The sequence below is a fragment of the Doryrhamphus excisus genome, linkage group LG5, assembly GCF_037039965.1.
Source record: "Doryrhamphus excisus strain RoL-2023G ecotype Guam linkage group LG5, RoL_Dexc_Guam_v1.1, whole genome shotgun sequence".
Lineage (NCBI taxonomy): Eukaryota > Metazoa > Chordata > Actinopteri > Syngnathiformes > Syngnathidae > Doryrhamphus > Doryrhamphus excisus.
The window spans coordinates 22703209-22709969 of record NC_136361.1 but is presented as its reverse complement, the minus strand read 5'-3'; positions in this window follow the sequence as shown (position 1 = coordinate 22709969).

Below are 6761 nucleotides of genomic sequence, written 5' to 3'. Positions count from 1 at the left end.
GTAATGATCCGTATGTGTTTCTAAACACCCGTTCAGAGTCCATGGCACATCTGGTTGCACTGACCCAACTGAATGTAAGTCGCTTTATGGCAATGACGACCTACCGCTACCTCAGGATTTCAACCAAACTGTGACACAGGTAACGTTACACAAGGTCCTTACAGGATATCGTACGAGTATGACGCCACAGCCCAAGGGACTACAGACCAGTGAAAACGAATTGACTTACATCCATCAAATATAGTAATAATAATGGTAATGGTTTTATTTCATTTGAACATCATCAGATTACAATTGAGTGCATCCCATAATCAGTTCCCAGTTCCACATGTCCAAAAGGAGTAGGAAGAAGCAAAGCTTATTAAATCCTACCCCTCCATCTGGTACTTTTACAATCAGTAACTGTTACATTTGTTCACTTCCTGCTTTCAAAATAAAAATAAAAAAAATAATTAATTAATTTTTTCCAAACATTGTCCGCTTTTATGACTTTTGTGAGTCTCCGCTCAAAGACGGGAAGAAGTGCATTGTTTTAGTAACAGAATTTATGACATCGGGGACGCTAAAAACCTATCTGAAGCGGTTTAAAGTAATGGTTCTAGTAAATATATATGTATTTTAGGCCAAAAAACTTCACTTTTTTCATTCATTTGTTCATTCATTTTCGACCGCTTATCCTCATGAGGGTCGTGGGGGGTGCTGAAGCCTATCCCAGCTGTCTTCAGGCGAGGGGCGGGGTACACCCTGGGCTGGTCGCCAGCCAATCACAGGGCACATATAGACAAACAACCATTCACACTCACATGTTTTTGGAATGTGGGAGGAAACCGGAGTACCCGGAGAAAACCCACGCATGCACAGGGAGAACATGCAAACTCCACACAGAGATGGCCGAGAATGGAATTGAACCCTGGTCTCCTAGCTGTGAGGTCTGCGCACTAACCACTCGTCCGCCGTGCAGCTATGAAATTTTTTTTAGTTATTTTATGTTTTTGTTATGCGAATTTGGAGCGGCCGGACCGGAGCAAGAAGTGACACAGAAAAGAAGAAGAAGAAGAAAGAGAGAAAAAAATAAGCAATAAAATAAAATTCAAAAAAAGAGACAGTAAAAGAGACAAAATCAGTCGCAACAACAATTCCCATGACAACAACAGTGACATGTTGAAGCATTTGGGACGACCTTTAAGAGGTGATGCCAAACCCGCTTGACGTTGCCCATCGGTATGAAAGCGAGCGGACCTTTTCGATAGACTTCATCGTCATTGTCGTGATGTAAAAAGCATGTGTGCGTATGAGAGGTGTGATCGTGCTCGTGCATTCTCTCGACAGGTTGTGCGTGACTATTTCAAGTTAATCCGTGACGTAGATCCGTTTCTGAGCAAGACGACAGCTGGTATTTGTCAAACGTGATAGAATTCCAATAAAAGTCATTATTTTGGGGAGATATATGGAGTGGAAAAGTACAGTAGTGATTGGCTGTTTGCTTTAAGGGCCAACCTTGGTAGTGATTCCATTCCTCCTAATGTAATGTTTCCTCTGCTAGCAGCTAATCAGACCATTGCATGGATGTCTGTTTTTTATTATATGTTGTATTCCACCATAAGTATTGCATTTCCAAGCTGGGCTTCCATTGCAAAAATTGTTGATTTGTTTTGGCACTTAACTTATGATAAATGACTTATGTTCGCATTTACCGTTTTACACTTCAAGCATGTGGCCCTTTGGGGAAAAATCGAGGCAAGGATGAAAAGTATGATGCCGGGAGGTTTTTTCCCTTTCAAAATAAAGGCTTGATCCCTTGATACCTTTTTTTTTCAACCCCTCATCTAAATGTAAATTGGTGTGTTTATTTGACTGAATGAGAGCGGATCAAAGCTTATGACGTCAGGGTGGAATTCCTTGCCCGACTTCCTCCCATTAATGCGCGCTTTACACAAGCTGTCACGTATAGTTTACAACACTGGATCACACTACGATGCTGGTTTGTTTCTATAAGATCTTAATGAAAGCTCGAAACTATTTGATCACATGAAAGACGAAACATAATGTGGTTGCCATTATCATTAAAAAAAAATTTGTTACAGCTCATGAAAGTTTGAAGCTTTCACAAAGCCTTTAAGTTCCCTGGTCTTGCCGTTGTACGGTATCGCCTGGTCTTAGATAGATGTGGCGTGTTTCCAGAACGGTGTGGCGCATAATGAGCAATCGCCACTATAGAGGAAACACCTAGCCAAACACCTAGCAACACCTGCCATTCAGACGCAGCGTGGCTGCAGGTTGGCAAGCCTCCAGGCATGCACTTTTACAACAACGCTGTCTGGAAAAGCTCTGATGAAGTGAGAAGTGTCTCATAAAAAGGTGAGATAAAACTGTTTGAATCAGGACACGACTCCCATTTCACGTGCCGATCTCTTCATCGTTTGCCAAGAAATGTCCCCGGTGCTCCCGAGCAGCACAGATGCTCGAAATCCAAAGTTCAAAAGATGTTGAAGATTTACGACAAAACAAAAAACACTCATCAATAATCCGGACGAGGTAATAAAAAGACTTTTTTCCTCACAGCTCCAACGGATTTGTGTCCCTCTTTACGGGAGAAATATCATTACCGCACAATTATAATATCATTCCATACATTTCTCTTCTCAGCAGATCCTCACAGAACCACAAACCTTAACGGACTTAGGAATAACAGAATATAATCTAAGTCCTGTCACAATGGTGTGATTATGTCTGAAATCCAAATTGGAATATCTTCTCCACGTCTCATAATTCTCATCCTGCTGTGTTGATGGAATCCGCCAACATCTGGTTCAGTTCTGTGAAGTACCAGAAGACATTTTGAAGTGTGCAGATCGCTGCTGCGTTGCCTACAGAATGGTAAGAGGACTTGACGTGAATGTCAGTTTATATCAGAGTATACAGCGCAAACACAACTCGGCTTTATTCTGCGGAGCTCGAATAAAAAAAAAGTGTCCGATGAAGAGGCTGCATGTTGGCTACGTCACGTTCTTAACAACTTTTTTGGAGGCTAGTCCGTTTTTGGGGGGTTGAGAAAAAAATATTTAATTCAATAAATAAATAAATGCAGTGGCGAACAGCGCATGTAAGTTAAACAGTCGCCCGCCATTCATCACCGTCATCTTCAGTGTCCCAATTGAACAGCCTCATAATTCCTTCATCACACACTTTGTCAGCCTCTCTCGCTTTTTTGTTGTCACTCGAAATTAGCCCTTCAGCTTGTGCTGTTTAGTCTTTTCATCACGCAATAGTCCAGACTTTTGAAACCCATTGGTGGATTTTTATGGCGGACTTGGGTTATGCTGGAGCCTATCCCATGAGAGGAATTTATATAAACATTTATTAATATCTCTAGAATGGGTTCATTTCAACAAAATCTCTACCCTCTGATTGGATTTGGTTTCATCTTCTGTAGCCACTACGTTTACATGCAGTCAATATTCCGGTTTCTGAAACATTGGGAATAACATGCCTGAACCAACAGTTATTCCTGTATGCATGGTAGTTGTAAACAATCGGGATATCCCGATCAAAACAGCGACACAAGGACCAGTAGGTCTAAACCTTTTTCTGTGTTTTATTTTGTTTACATTTTGAGTCCATTTGTGTGCCGGCTGAGAGGCCATGACGCTCATGCCCCCCCCCCCCCACATATCCCACCATATTGCAGTTTGACTCTCCTTGGGCCGAAAGGATTAAACGTCTGTTCCAAAGCCACTTCTGGTCCCTCCATTGTGCACCAGAACACAACACCGTGAAGTCGGAACGTGCAGGCCCACATACAGACCGACTACACATGCATGTTATGCGAATGTGGGAGGAAACCCACACACGCACGGAGAGAACGTGCATCCACACAAAAGGTGGCCAAGCGGGGAATCGAACCCAGATCTTCCCGATCTCCTGACTGTGTGGCCGACATGCTAACCGCTCGGCCATAGATTGCGAGCTTTTAACTTAAAATCCGCATCATATGCATTTCTTTGTTTTCCATGACGATGTTGTGTAATTGTGTGCAGTTCATGTAGGTTGAGGTTTTACACAAACAGAGCTCTGTAGTCCACCATTGTTGGTGCTCCACTCCGTGTGAGTGGTTCATTTGGGTGATCTCCACTCAGCGAGTCCACTGACTCCAATAGAAGACCTTATATAAATGGTTTTCTGAAGGAAATGAGCAAATATCATATTTCTATGGGGGTGACTGGCAACCAGGAACCAAAGAAAACAAGGAAGTTCACAGAAGCCCCCTGAAATGGTGACAATGGCAAACGCACATGTGAACAAACATTGTTACACGCATTAGCAGTATGTTCTTACATCACATCTGTTGAATTTGGCAAAAAAAAGGTTGGCAAAACACACGCATATCCAATCTCCAACGTAACGGACCTTCCTGCAACCTGACAGACCAACTGCAGTTCCAGTTTGAATATTTGTAAGTTATTAAAACATAGCTTGCTGTTTGTTTTGCTTTTATAAATGTATCACGGTTCCATTTATCTACATGAATATCGGTGTCGCCTCTGGACTTTGTCGAGTCAAAAAGTGAAAAGAAAACACACTAATTTATTTGGTTGGATTTCCACACTGCGCTGCTGGGGCTGCTTTTGGCCACACAGAGAAATGGAAAATGAAGTCTGCAAGTACTCCATCTTAGCCTCTTTGTATATTATTCATCTGCTTACAAAGGATAAATATGATCGAATAGTTTGAATAGCAATCTCAAGTTGTTTTTGAATTTTTGCTTGTTTTAGCATGACTTTATAGGCCACAGATTCGATCGCTTGTTGGCTCATCTGCACAGACTGCGTTCGCTGGGGAGGTGGAGAAAGAAACATCTAAATATTCCACCACATTGATGTATCAATCCAAATCAGACGTTTACAACACTCATCATGGGAGTGGATGTCATATCAAGTGTGGGGCATTATGATTTCATCCAACCGTTCTTTTTCTAGAGTGGGATTATGATAACGAGGTCTTTCACTTATGTAGTGCTGCTAGCATGTTTAACTACTGATGATGCAGCATCAGGAGCAACTGGGGATTCAGTATCTTGCCCAAGGTTGATTCGACATGATTTACGGGAGGATGGAGGATGGAACTGGCAACCTTCAGGTTGGCAGATGACCACTCTACCACCTGAGCCATGCCGCCCACATAATTATTATTACCATATTTTCCGGACTATAAGTCGCACTTTTTTTTCATAGGTTGGCTGTTCCTGTGACTTATACTCCAGAGCGTTTATTTTTGGTGTAGCTAATAACCATTGTGTTAGCATATCTTACACCTATTCAGCATGTTATCTATTCTTTTATTGTTAGAACTTGCCTTCCAAGATGATTTAATGTCGGTTTTGGTCAAGTAATTTGGAAAATAAATTACCCGCAAAAAATGCGACTTATACTCCAGTGCGACTTATGTATGTTTTTTTATACCTAATTATGCATTTTTGGCCTTGTGCGACTTATACTCCGGAAGAACTTATCATCCAGAAAATACGGTAAATTATCATTACTATTATTATTATTATTATTATTACTCTTATTTCCATCCATTTTCCTCCGTGTATCCGGGTTGTGGGAGCAGTAGTCTCAGTAGGAAAGCCCAGGGAACACCTCACCAGGGAGGTGTCCCGGAAGCTCGTCTAGATGTGAAGGAGCAGCGGCTCTACTGAGCGCCTCCCGGATGATTTTATTAGATATTTTATTAGGTAAGAGGTATGTCAATTTTTGGAGCAAATAAAGACATTGTAAACGTGTAAACAAATGTACGTAGTATCCTTTGCTGTAAGCGCCAGATACTTATATATACATATATGGAGTGTCTATTTATATCAATACTGGGAACAAGACATGTCGTTGTAATCATAACCTTATTTAGATCAATTACTGGGAGATGACTATAATGCAGTGTAATAATACACAGTATGAATAGAAATTACGGGTACAAGCAAGACATAGTAAAAACAGCCTTGTGCGTATTCCACTTCCATGGAATGAGTGTGATTCAATGCCAGGGTGAGGATGTGAGTGTTTGCCCGAGAACAATGATCTGTCCAGCATGTTCTGAATAAAAAATGCTGTCATCACTCTCATTTCCTCACTTGTTTTTTAAATTTGTCCTAACGACAGACATTACTGGTTCATGCTCTTTGCAGGAGGAGAAGAGGAAATGTGTCACAACCGCCGATGTGTGCCCGCATTTATAAGTCATGATAATTTGGCTTCAGGGAGCCATCCAGAGGTTTTTTCGTCATGAATGAAAAACAGCACTGACCATATAATGTGAGCGCAAGCTGCCACATCCAGTCGAGACCATTGTTTCTTTTGATGTATGAGACTTGTATGATGTATGATGTATGCAGTATATTATTTTTTTATTGACAGGAAAGCATCAGTGATTGTAGCATCCTGTGCTAACAGCCCGCATGGTTTTGGACAGATTTAGTAGATATACTCATTTGTTTTAGGCCACCATTAAATTTACACAAGTACACACAATCTACACTGCAAAACCGCTGGACAATGATCAATTATATAATAATCATTATTATATTATTAATTAGCCTATTATTTTTACTAGTAGTAGTAGTAGTAGGCTAGTATTAGCCTGCTTATTGGCTTGTTTATTAGCCTGCTTTTGCCCTTTTATATGAAATTAGTCACGGCGGTTGAGTGGTTAGCGCGCAGACCTCACAACTAGGAAACCCGAGTTCAATTCCACCCTCGGCCATCTCT